Source organism: Macrotis lagotis, chromosome 3 (genome assembly GCF_037893015.1).
Source record: "Macrotis lagotis isolate mMagLag1 chromosome 3, bilby.v1.9.chrom.fasta, whole genome shotgun sequence".
NCBI lineage: Eukaryota > Metazoa > Chordata > Mammalia > Peramelemorphia > Peramelidae > Macrotis > Macrotis lagotis.
This window is the reverse complement of record NC_133660.1, coordinates 33,597,987-33,611,492: the sequence shown is the minus strand read 5'-3', so window position 1 is coordinate 33,611,492 and position 13,506 is coordinate 33,597,987. Positions and strand designations below refer to the sequence as shown.

The window sequence follows — 13,506 nt, the reverse complement described above, 5'->3', positions numbered from 1 at the left end:
AGGTAAAAATTGGGTACACCCTAGAGAAACACAAAATTCATGTTTATCTTCATAAGCAAGTTAATGATCCTTTCAGAAGGCTGCTTCCTCTTAATGTCCTTTTTAAGGGCTCTATTATGGACAGAGGCATTCCCTTAGAAGCTCTACCATTCAAACCAGAAGTGCATCCAAGGCCAGGTGCATCAACAGAATGTATTTCTGCCCTCTATTGATCAACCCAACTAAGCTCAGAGATAGAAAGTACTAACATTGAGGGCCCATGAGACTTTTTTTCTGTCACAGTGGCTCATATAGAGTGTTTACTAAGGCACAAAAGTCATGTGGATGAAAAGCTGATGGTGTCCAGTGGGATGTGTTCACCCAATTTTGGATATCTATATATATCTATATCTATATCTATATCTATATCTATAATGAATATTGAATGGTTACTGTGTATCATTCATTGTACTAGGAGTCAGGGATACAAAAAGAGTGAATGAAATGCTCCTTACCCATGGGTAGCTTATAAACTAATGGGACAGATAATAAGAATATATGGAAGTATGTAAAAAAGAAATGTAAATAGAACACATTCAAAGCGATTAAAAATGAGATAGCTTAAGAGGAGAGGCACTAATATCTTGGGAGCTTCAGGAGAAGTTTCTGTAAAAAAGTGATAAACTGTATTTTGAAGAGCTCGAGGAATTCTGGATATCCGAGTTGAAGAATGAATTCATTATTTAGCAGAGGTCCAATGCAAAGGCACAAAGATGAGGGAGAACATTTGAAGAATAGAGAAGAGGCCAGTTTAGATTATAGAGCAAAATTGGGGATATAATGTTGCACAAGAAATTCATAAAAATAGGTTGAGGTCAATTAGTGAATTATTTTAAAAGCCTAACAAGTTAGCTTATTTATATTTTATTCTAGAAGTCAAAGGGGTCAGTGGAGTAGATGAAGTAGGGGAATGGTATAGTTAGATTTAGGCTATAAGGAAAATTATTTTGACAGCAGTTCATAGGATGGACTGAGGCAGAGGAATCCATTATATGTTGTCTCAATAATCTAGGGAAGAGGTGATGAGAGACTGAATTAAGGTGGTAATTGAGGGAGTGGAAAGAAGAGATGAGATCTGAGAGATGACTTGGACGTAGCAACTGGCTGAATACATGGGACAAAGAGAGATGAAATCAGGAACAGCACTTAGGTTATCATTGGGGAAGACCGGAATAATAGTGGTTCCATCAAAAGAATTAGGGAAATTTGGACAAGGGGGAGATTGTAGAGAGAAAAAAAGGGAGTTCTTTGGGGATATTTGAGTTTGTTCCAGTACATCTAGTTTAAAATGTCCAATAGGTAATTTGTGATGTGTGATTTCAGCTTAAAGAAGACTCTTGTGGGGGCTGAATTTATGGATCTGTTAGTCATCTGCATGATTAATTAAGTCTATGAAAGCTGATGAAATCACTAAAAAAGTTTAGAAAGAGGAGTAAGGGGCATATGGAGGTTGGAGAACAGTGATTTAAAGCTTTGATTTTTTGATTTTTTAAAATTTTGATTTTTAAAAAATATTCATTTCTATTCTTCAGGACTTCATGAGTCTATGCTTTCATTTGTTCTGTTGTTCAGGTCCTTACCCAGCACAGAGTAGAATGAAAAAACCCGAAAAAATGAAAATAAGAATTCTTGAAGATTTGAGGAATTCAAATAAGTCTTTTAATACTAATAAGAGTTAGCATTTACTTAGTAGTACATATATGTATATGAAAATATAAATTCATATATAAAAATGAGAATATATAATAGTGATCATTTAATATTATGTAAGTTAACATATGACACCTTATATATGTCTATAAATACATATATCAAATGAGAATATATATTGGTCATTTATAATGTATTCAAATGAGAATTCATATTATATATTAATTTATATATAAATACATATATGAGAATCTAGATAATATTGATCATTTATAATGTACTCAAATGAAATTAATATTTCACATAAGTTAATATTTATATAGTGCTTAAATATGTATGTAAATACATAATATTCATCATGTATTCAAATGAAAATTGATAGATATACATATATTCTCATTTGATCCTCAAAATACCCCTATCCTTTAAATGTTATTATTGTTCCATTTTATAGATGAGGCTCAGAGAAATGAAGTGACCTGTCTAATCCCATAAATCTAATAAGTATCTAAGTGGGGATTTTAAACTCAGGTCTTTCTAACTTTAACTCTATCACTATTGTTCCCCTGTTGAATCTTTTCCCCCTGATTTTCAATCAACATGCATCAATTAGGGGCAAAGCATTGTGCAAAGAACTGGAGTTTTAAAAAATAATATAGGCAAACACAAGCCTGCCCTCCCAGAGCTCTAATGGCAAAGTCAATATAGAAATAAGTAGGTACCCCAAGAGACATATATTTTAGAAGGAAGAGAACTTGGAGGGGGAGAACCAAGCAGGTGGGGGAACTAAGAATGGCCTCACCCTATGGAAGCTAGTACCTGCCAGGGAGGCTATGATGTAGAGGTGAGCAGTGGGAAGGATAGGCATGGGGTCAATCAGAAGAGGGAAATGGCATGTCACCAGTAGGGAACAGCAAGCAGACCAGGTTAATTGGACCATAAAGTAGGTGATATTTCCAGAAGTCCAACTGAGGACTTTTTTCTCCATGTCTACAAAAATGTACTTAAGCTCACAGAGCTAGAGGTTTGCAGTAAGAAAAATGGATTTCTAAACAACAGTTTAAGCATGAACACTGCAATCTAAATCTCTTGCAATTCTGCTTACAGCAGAAGTTCTAATTTCTTTTCTTTTGTGGCATATGCCTTCTCAGACTGGGAATATTTGATAACCTTTTGGCAATGTATGGCAATACAACAAGAGAATGAAAAGAAGAACTGAGGACATGCACCAATATCTACATGGGACACTCTGTGGCATCTTCTCATTCACCATGGCCCTAACAAAAACCTCCTCTTCTCTCACTCCAAGTCTTCTATAAAGCACAAGAAGAGATTAAGGAAGAAAAATCCTGTTTTTCTACATTCTTCACCAAGCAGTTTAATGATTGAAAAATGTTTTCCTAGGAAAAAACCCCTAAACACTCACCTAACTAGCTGGCCCACAAGGACAAAGGTCAGAGATCAGAGACAGCTCCGCCTAAGACACTAGTCCCATTGCCCAGCACCCACCCCTCTCCCCAAGCTAATAACTATTAGAACAATAACTGGAAATCAAAATAAGGATTCTTCTTTAAAATCTCAGTGATAAACATAATTAAGGACACATTTTAAACTGAAATTTATACTAACTAATCAGAACCCTTTTCATAATGAACAAGGAGTATCCACATTAACCACCTCTCTTGGAAAACCACCAAAGATGGCACTAAGCTGACCCTATTAAGATGGTCATTATCATATAGATCCCTTCTATAAGAAGCAAGATGGAGATGTGGATGGAGAGTGAAGGAGATGACTTAGGTATAAATTCTGCCCCAAATATTTAGCTAACTGTCCCTAAGCAAGTCCCTTATTTTCTCTAACCTTCAATTTCTTCAGCTATAAGGCAAGATAATTAATAACAGTCCCTACCTACCTCAGAGGGATATTCTGAGGATCAAATGAAATAATAGGTATAAAGAATTTTGCAAACAAAGAAACTGATTCCCTTGTTCATGGTCACATAGCCTGTAAGGATCAGAGACAGGATTCTATTTTCCACCAGATTGTGAGCATCTTAAGAACAAAAACTGACTTTTGCCTTTCTTCATAATCACCAGTGATTAATCCTCTGCCTAGCACAAATGAGGTGTTTAATAAACGCTTTTAGGTTGACTGATTCCCAACTTCATTGCTTTTTCTACTTTACAAGACTAGCTGTAATGAATTATCTGGTACAGAGGTTCTTAACCATTTTCTGCATCCCATTTGCTTTACCAAAAGGAGAAGAGAGGAAGAAGGAATGGAGAAAGGAAAGGAAAGGAGAAAGAAAATGAAAGGAGGAAAAAAGAAAAGAAAGAAAACCAGGGTGTAAGAAAGGAATTGTGTCATCCATCTGAAGAGGCAATTGGGTCCCCATTGGGACAGATCAAACTACTCAGTCCTTGTTGTGGGGAAGTATTTTGAAAATTTAAAGTATAATATAAATACCAGTAAGTTCTGGTAAAGTCTATGATTCCTTCTCAGAAGAATCTTTTTTAAATGCATAGGATTACAAAGGAAGTCAATGATATTAAAATACATTAATCGACATACTGAAAATTCCAAGTTCACAGACCTCTGGATAAGAACCCCTGAACTGGAAGATAAGAAAAAAAAAGATTTTTTGTGTCAAAGATTCCTTTATATCAGTTGCTTTTTACTAAATTACACAAGTATAAATTACACAAGTCAGAATGAATTCCAGTATTTAAATCCCTACTCTCTTCTTGAAAAACTAAAAATGGCATTTGGAGGACAGATACAAGGAGTTGATCCAATATTATGATTATTTTTTGAAAGAATTATCATTAAATCACAGAGATTATGACATTCATCATTATTTTTCTTAGCCAGAAAAAAATCAGGGAAATAATGCAACAGAGGAAGGAAATCAGCATCTGAATTGTACATTTCAGAATTGTTGGTATTAAAACCATAAAAAGAAAAAACAAACAAATACAGTTTGACTTAATTTTCTCATCTTTAGTAATTGATTCCTTGAGTTAGTCTTAGATTCTTTAGATTTTTTTCAAATGCTTTTGAAATCATAATGATTTCATACCCATAAATATCAAATGGGTTTATCCTTGCCTGGCACCACATTTTATTGTCTCAGAGATCACACAAAAGACATCTTTTTAAAAAATACAGTGATTCAGTGGTGCTTTTGAGAGCAATTTTCTTAATGTTATATTTTAGGTAAAGAATATGATTCAAAGTTCTTTTATTCTAGGGAATAATAATAGAGGGCAGTGGGCCTGCTTGGGGGAGAGAACATGGTGCAGTGGCTAAAACTTCTCTCAGTTTCACTGACTACTAACTATTCTGCTACCTGTCATCCATGTGTGGGAAAGCCTTAGGGGAAAGAAATAGAATTTGATTTGCAAATCTATTTTGTTGCATCTATTTTCCCTCTTTGTGGTGTTATTTCAGTTTTTAAAAATAGTTGCTCCCATCCTTTGCTAAATAAATATACCCTTTATGGATTATTCACTGTTTTTCTTTTGGATAGACTTTATATATAAGAAGGCTGCATGGTGTTGTGGATAGAGAGCTGACCTTTAAGCTAAAAAGATCTAGGTTCAAAATTCCCCACTGATACAGAATGGCTCTATGAATTTGGTCAAATCCTTGATTTCAGAAGACCCTAGACATTTTCCTAAATAAATTGGAGAGAGGGTACCAACCTGTATTGTTTGGAGGAAATTTCCCCAATTCTGAAGAAGAAAGAAGATGAAGACAAAGACAAAGACGAAGAAGAAGACGAAGACGGAGACGGAGAAGGAGAAGGAGAAGGAGAAGGAGAAGGAGAAGGAGAAGGAGAAGGAGAAGAAGGAGAAGGAGAAGGAGAAGGAGAAGGAGAAGGAGAAGGAGAAGGAGAAGGAGAAGGAGAAGGAGAAGGAGAAGGAGGAGAAGAAGAAAGGAAGAAAGGAAGAAGGAAGAAGAATAGCTAACTTTAATATAGTGCCCACTATCTTCCAGGCACTATGCCACAGCTTTATAATTATTACCTCATTTGATTCTCACAACCCTAAGAGGTAGGTTCTGTGATTACCCCATAAGAAAGCTGAAGCAAAAAGAGTTAACTGATTTGTCCAGGGTCATACAGCTAATGAGTGTTTGAAGCTGATTTGAACTCAGGTCTTTTAGACTCTACACATACATATCTGTACATGCTCACACAAAAACACCACCACCACCCCCAACCCCCTGAAGAATGCAAGAGGCTATAGAAGGTAAAAAATGGTAGTGGGAGGGAGATAGATTTTGAAGGGCAGCCAAGGCTGGTGTGAAAACTTCAAACTGATATACTTTGTTAAAACCAGTACCCAGTGAGAATCAGATGAAGAAGCTGGTAGTCATGCCAAGGATCTTCACTGGATAAGGTCTCTCTCTTCCTGGCCCTCGGCGTTCTCCAATTATCTTCAAGCTCTCTCTCACTGGGGCTTCTCTATCATCCTCCTCTCTCTCCCTCAACACCCATGTGCCATCTTCTTTTCTTATCAGTAAGTGCTCAGCACTTAGAGTGACTGCTGTTTGGATATATCTTTGTGAAAAGGGTTCAACTTTGGGAGAGCCCATAATTACCCTAGTATGATATTTGAATGAATGGAGATTGTTTTGTCCCCTTATGACAGTTTTTACTGAGAATATTTTGCACTTTCTGTAAATTGCATTGAGTTTTTATTATCAGTAACTTGTGGTCCTTGCTCTAGACCTGAAATTTTATTAATCGAAGAACCATCAATGAGAAAACTCAAATCACCAAACCAAATCAGCAACTACCCTGAAACTTAGAAGCTTTGAGAGTTGTTTGGGACACTGAAGGGTAATATGACTTGCCCAAGGTCACACCTACCTCATGTACCAGAGACAGGCCTTGCATCCAACAATACTATAAGTTTGCAAAAAAGGAAGGTTAATCTACAAATCATAAACTATCAGCTGACCTATGTTTCTGGCTTCTCTAGATTTCCCCATTGTGCTACATTATACAATCCTCCAACTCAGCATTCTGCTACAAGTAGAAAGGACTTTTGAATGTCCTTAGAAAGCAAATTCTAACTATGTCACATACAATTAATGCAGCATCTATCACACAAGGTTCAGTAAATTGATGATAATAATAATAATGAAAATAATATCATTCCTGTGACATTAAAAAGATCAGAAGGAAGACAAATATATCTGCTAGAGTATCTAGGGATAATTGTGGATGGTAATCACACAAAATGGGAGGTTCTAAAGTACATTAGGGATGACAATCTGACTGTACAGGTGGAAATGGTCTAGAAATATTCAAGGAAGTGAAAAATATCCTTTGGATTTTAATTCAGTCAATCTACAAGCTCCTATTAGATGCTTTAATTGGGCAAGTGAGATGGTTCATATCTCTGATTCTTTCTCCAGGAGGAGGCTGAGATTGGTGGATCACTTGAGCCCAGGGGTTTAGAGCTCTGAGTTTGAGTTTTGAGTAGGGCTAGAGCCAATCTGGTCTGGCACCAATGTGGGGAGCCATAATGGTAGAGGACAAGGTGGGACCATGCTGCCTAAGGAGGAGTAAACTATCGCAGAATAAGTTAACTTGCTGCAAGTGAGGGGAACTATATCTGTTTGCAAACTATCCCAGAAAAACAGAGATTAAAGTTAAAGTTAAAAGCTCCTGAACCAAATTCAATGTAACAATGATATTAATCAGTCTTTGAGATCCAAGGACTCAAGGATCCAAGATCCAATTCGTAATGGGCTCAGACCACGAGTAGCTGCATTTCAAGTATCAGTGGGATAGGAGATATAATTATATAAATCAGTAAATAATTTAAATAAATAATTGGAAAATAAGTAATAATGAGCACATTTTTTCTGTTATTAAAAACTAGTTTAATATTTCATTGCAGAGTATATTAAAAAGCCATTATTCCTCTTGTATGATAATTACCATAAATTTTCTATAAGACATCTATGTTTCCTCAAATATCAGCACTTATCAGGTACCAAAGAAATTGTTTGCTAAATGATCTTGGATTTCTTCTTAATACTATGTAATTTCAATATGATCACACCTTCAAGAGGCAAACCCAGAAAGGGAAAAAAATATTTATCTCAAGAACTAAGAAATACATTGATAAAGTGCCTCCCATTTTTAAGTATATTAGGACTGCCAACCAAAGAGATTTTCACTAATATGTTCAAGAACAAGTGAACCATTGGACATCTCTGGGTTTTACAAATTAGCAAGCATATAATAAAATATAATTAAGAAAACTCAAAGTCTCTAAATTTATATTGTGATTCATTTTGTAATGAATCATAATTCAAATGGTGATTTATGATGGAAATTTACAATTTATAATGGAAAATAGGCTTAATCTTTGGACAGGAACAAAATCCAACCACTTAATGAAAATTTTATAATAAATTGGGTGCCAACCAATTAGTGCTTCTTCATATTCAACCTGGAAGCCAGTGGCTGGTTGGCAAATGGGCCAAATGCTATTTTCAAGAATTTCTGAATTTTCAAGTTCCACATGACAAGAAGTACTGCAAAACACTGCACTGAGGTGCAATGTATTGTGAGGATAATTAATTATATCCATCTGCCTTCATCTCTTTCAGAGAAATTCATTTGATCTAAAGTTATTTGCCAAAAACTACCACAGACCTCTTACTATCATCTGATATAGAAAAGTATATTTAGTGTATGTTTATGAGAGGAGTGTGTGTGTGTGTGTGTGTGTGTGTGTGTGTGTGTGTGAGTGTGAGAGAGAGAGAGAGAGAGAGAGAGAGAGAGAAAGAGTCCCCTCACTTACAGCAAATTAACTCGTTCTGCCTAAATAAATGATATGACTCTAGTTTTCATTTCAAAGGAAGATGTATGAAAGGTGTATGATAATAACAATAATGATGATAATAACAAATCCAAAAATTATTATCTAGCTTAAAAAAATCTTGGCAAAAGATTAATAGCTAGTTTATAAGAGTGGCAATTTGAAACTAATTACAAAATTGTTAGCCATCATTGCTCTTAATGGATATTTTGGGGGTTTTGGGGGGGTTGGTACTCAGAGACAGTATTCAAGAGAAATAGGTAGAAATTACAAAAAGGCCAAATCTGACTAGATTTTAGGGAATACTTCCTAAGGAGGTTGTGACTCCCCCTCACTGAAGGTCACCAAACAGAGGCAGGATAATGACTGTTATTCGCACACAAGTTGGATGAGACAGACTCTAAGCTTCCACTCTATAATGGTGAAGTAAAAATAATGTTAAGTATAGATACCATTTGTTTCAGGCTCTGCAAACCAATCCAGTCTTGGCAAGAGTTCAAATGGAGCCACAGTACACAACTTCTGTTTGGGTGACTTACCTAATTAAGAAATAATTAAGGGGGCAGCTAGGTGTAGTAGTGGATAGAACACCGGCCCAGGAGTCAGGAGGACCTGAGTTCAAATATGAGCTCAGACACTTAATAATAATTGCCTAGCTGTATGACCTTGGGCAAGTCACCCTTAGCCCCATTGCCTTAAATAATTTTTTTTTAAAAAAGAAGTAATTAAAAGTTCAGGAAGATGATGAGCTCAAGACAGAATTAGACATTCATTTTCAGACATAACCAAGGATGGGATTTGTTTTGTTTAACTAAGATTTTCTAAAAGAATTTTGTTCTTTATTTTTTCCAGGTGACAGGGAGAGAAAATAAATGCTTGTTAATTACAGCTAAACAACATCAAAAAAAGATGAAATAAAAATTACTCCAGAATAAATTAATTAAAGATATCAGAATCACTAGCTTTTAAAATCAGGTTTGAAAATACATTCTTCATGGCTGACTTTCAAGCCATCACTAAAACAAGGCCATATCTTATCCTTCTTCCTTTATGAACTCATTATCCAGAACACCTTGAAAAACTTTCCGAGGCACCGATTCTTCTATGGCTGTATTAAATTATTGAATTACAACTAGTGCCACTTCACTGAATAACCAGAAAATTCTAATAACTTGACATTGAAATAGTAAAATGTTAAGCAGAGGGACTTCTATGGATCTAGGAAATTCACAGGGTTCTCATATTATGTGTCCTGTCCATTCATCCATGAGTGCTACTGGATATCTCCTGACTTATTGATTTTCCTTTTTTATACCAAAAAAAAAAGAGACACAGATGTGGAGAGAACTTCAGAAGTTATCTCAACTGATAAATAGTTTTCTGGTTCTTGATTTTATAATAATATTGAGTTTCCTGATAATTAAAGAAGAAAATTCCTGAGTCTTAGAAAAAGATCTCCTTTCTTAATGTTTCTTTCTTGTTGGTTCTGCCCATTCTCCTTTTTGTTGTACCCTGGAGATCACCAACATGGTGAAATATCCCATAAAAGAAGCAGTGTTGTGGTCTAATGTGGATTTTTCTTGGCAAGAAACAATTAAATCTAAATCAAAAGCACAGCATCTTTTAAAGGCCAATTACTTGGTCATAGTTACTATGAATCTTCAATATTTTTTATTCAGAAAACAGCAAACAATCAGGGTTTGAATTATTGCTTTTCAATGTTCATTTAATTGTTTTATTTGAGCTGTTATTTGATTAGATGGCATAATGGACAGAGAATTGAATCTGAAGTCAGGAAGACCCCAGTTCAAATGTGACACTAGTTATGTGACCCTGGACAAGTCATTTAATGCTCTTTGCCTCAGTTTTCTTATCCAGAAAATGAGCTGAAGAAGGAAATAACCAATCACTCCACTATCTTTGCAAAGAAAACTCCAAATGAAGTCATGATAGTTGAATACAACTGAAACAATTCAACAACTTAAGAAAGGATTTGGAAAAAATACTAATACAAATTTAACTTAAAAGTGAATGCTTTCTTTTTGGAGGGTCATTTGCTAAACATTTACCAGCATATCAGTGTCTCAGTTAAAATCAAAGTTGTTCAAAGAATAATAAAGAATCATCAGACTTCACAGATGGGACAAAATTATGACGTGCAAACACCTCATTCATTTTACCTGTAAAATGAGAGATTAGGAGGCATTCTCCCTAAAATACATTACAATTCTAAAATTAGAAAATTTAAAAATCTGTGTTGAAGGGGACCCCCAGATATTATCAAATCAAACTCATTTCAAATTCTCCCTAAATTCCACAAAGCTATGAATTAGAAGAGAAATTGTTTAGAAATGGAAGGGGGGGATTATTTTTATACTCATAAAAATATATTTCAAAGAATCATAATATATAAATAAAATGGCAAAGCTTGTTAAAAAATAACAAGAATAGAATATTCTCAAGAAGAATTTATTATAGGAGAGAAAAATGAAAAGCCAGGTTTGATTTTTTCCTAGAATTTTCATAATAACATTCTTCTAAATGGTGAGAGACTCAAAATTTATAAAATTCTTTCTCCTCTGACTTGTTATATAAATTCTATTCTGATCTTTGTCACTTGTCCACTCAGTGATCTGCCCTGGGTCATGTAAGCTCTTTGTTCCACAGTTCGCCATCTATAAAATGAGTAATTACAAGGACGAAATGGCAGTTGATTGATATTCTTAAGAAAGTTACTTAAAAATAGTTATTTTTAATGTGGTCACCTTTTACCTTGTCATATTTAGATTCCTCAGGGCATACTTCACCTCAAACCTCCTTCCTTCACTCCTCTAACAGTCTATGGTTTGCCAATTATATTGTTAAAATAATGGCACTATTGCCAAGAAAATGCAAATAACTTTGGAAAAGCAAATAGACAAGAGGATACTAAATCTACCCAAATTCTTAAATAATATAAACTTGATGTTGATCCAACTTCTTAGAAGAACATTTTCTGCCAACTAAACTATAAGAATTGGGGCGGCTAGGTGGCACAGTGGATAGAGCACTGGCCCTGGAGTCAGGAGTACCTGAGTTCAAATCCAGCCTCAGACACTTAATAATTACCTAGCTGTGTGGCCTTGGGAAAACCACTTAACCCCATTGTTTGAAAACCAAAAAAAAAAATCATATAGTGGTGACTCCATGACTTGAAGACATAGGAGACAGAATGGACGTTGGGGGAGGGGGTCAAGTCTGCTACCAGGAAGGATATGGATGAAGAAATCAGAATCCAGAAAGATCTCAACTGGTTAAAATTTGTACCAAAACTAATGAGATAAAAGTTAATAGTGATAAATGTAAAGTTCTCCTCATAAGCTCAAGAAACAAACTTCAAAAGACAAGATGAGTGAGGTTTGACTAGTTCATTAGAAAGAGATCTGGAAGTTTGAATGAGCTCAGAATAGGCCCTTGGAATAATATGGAAACCACGAAAACTAATGCAGCTGCATTAAGAGGAGTATAATGTTCAAACTCATAAAAATGATGGAATTACTGTACTCAGTTCTATTTGAACCACATCTGAGCTTCTGTTTTCAGTTCTGGGTCATCTCTGAGGAAGTCAAGGCAAGGCAACAAGCTATGTACCAGTGGTATAAAGAAAGGCCAAAAAAATCTCTGTTCTCAAAGAAAGGACATTATAAGTTAGAAAACACTGAAACATAGATAGATGCCTGTGATGGTGAATACCTGAAGACTCTGCCGCAAGAGGAAGATGAAGATGATCAGTCTGCAGAAATGAAGACTTGGGTGTCAGTGATATATCAAGATGTATGTGACTGTGTCTGTGTATATAAAGGAAGAAGAGAGGGGTGTTCAAAGAAAGCTGTGTTCCAAAAATCAGAGGGCTTATATCTCTAGAAAGAAAAGACTTGTCCTCCTTAGCCTTTACAGGGAAGAATTTGAAGAGAGGAAGATTTTGCCAACAGCATCAACATCATCAAATGACTTAGTTTCCAAGCACTTTCCAAAAATTATATTATCCTCATAAGAAATCCTGTAAAGTAGGTTCTATAATCCCCATTTTACAGTACAGGAAAATGAGACAGAAGAAGTTTAAGTGACTTGTCTAGGGTCACACAGGAGGCAAATATCTGGGGTTGTATATGAATCATGTCTTCCTGACTCCATTATATTCATTATGGTGCCACCTAGCAGCCTATAAAATGAAAACCATCCCAGAGATTAATGGGTTACCTTGGGAGATGGTGGTTTCTCCCCTCATTTGAGAGAAGAATGAGATGCCTCATTTTTACCTAATCTTATCACTGAATTGGCATTGCCTCAGTCAAATTGAGATCTGGGAAAGGTCTTCACTTAAAAAGACCAACATCACCCATTTTATCTGGAATCATCTCCAAGTGTCTTGATCCATATCTTACCATTGGATCCAGATAGTTCCAGAGGAGAAAGAGGCTGGTGAATTTCTACAGTCCCCCCATTTATATTTGCTTGCAAGTCAATACATCACTTCCCTGATGTTATGGCCCTCTTCAAGAAACAAAGGACAAACAGTAAATGATGATTGGGAGTCACTTTTAGGGGGTGCTACGGAGTTATTTCCCTTCCCAATACAGACTAAACTAGATGACTTCTGAGGTCCTTTCCAATTCCTCATCATTAGGCACACCAATAATATTACAAGGCCCAATAAAAAAACAAATGAAATCTTCCTTCTGGATGGATGAATTACACCAACCTAATTCCCATTCTTTATTTTATTAAAAGAGAGACAGATAAGATAGACAGCAGATATGTAGATAGACAAATAAAAGAGAGAGAGAGAGAGAGAGAGAGAGAGAGAGAGAGATGGACAGATGGATGGATGGATGAATAGATAGCCATATTTATAACTATACCCATATCCCTATTTATATGGGCAGCTAGGTGGCACAGTGGATACAATGCTGAACCTGGAGTCAGGAAG

General features: G+C 35.5%; 1 protein-coding gene across 8 annotated transcripts in view; it reads right to left on the bottom strand.

Moving 5' to 3' along the window:
- Positions 1-13,506, bottom strand: part of SLC4A4 (solute carrier family 4 member 4) — a 401,810-nt gene that overhangs the window by 216,865 nt on the left and 171,439 nt on the right. The gene's annotated exons all lie outside the window — the stretch shown is intronic.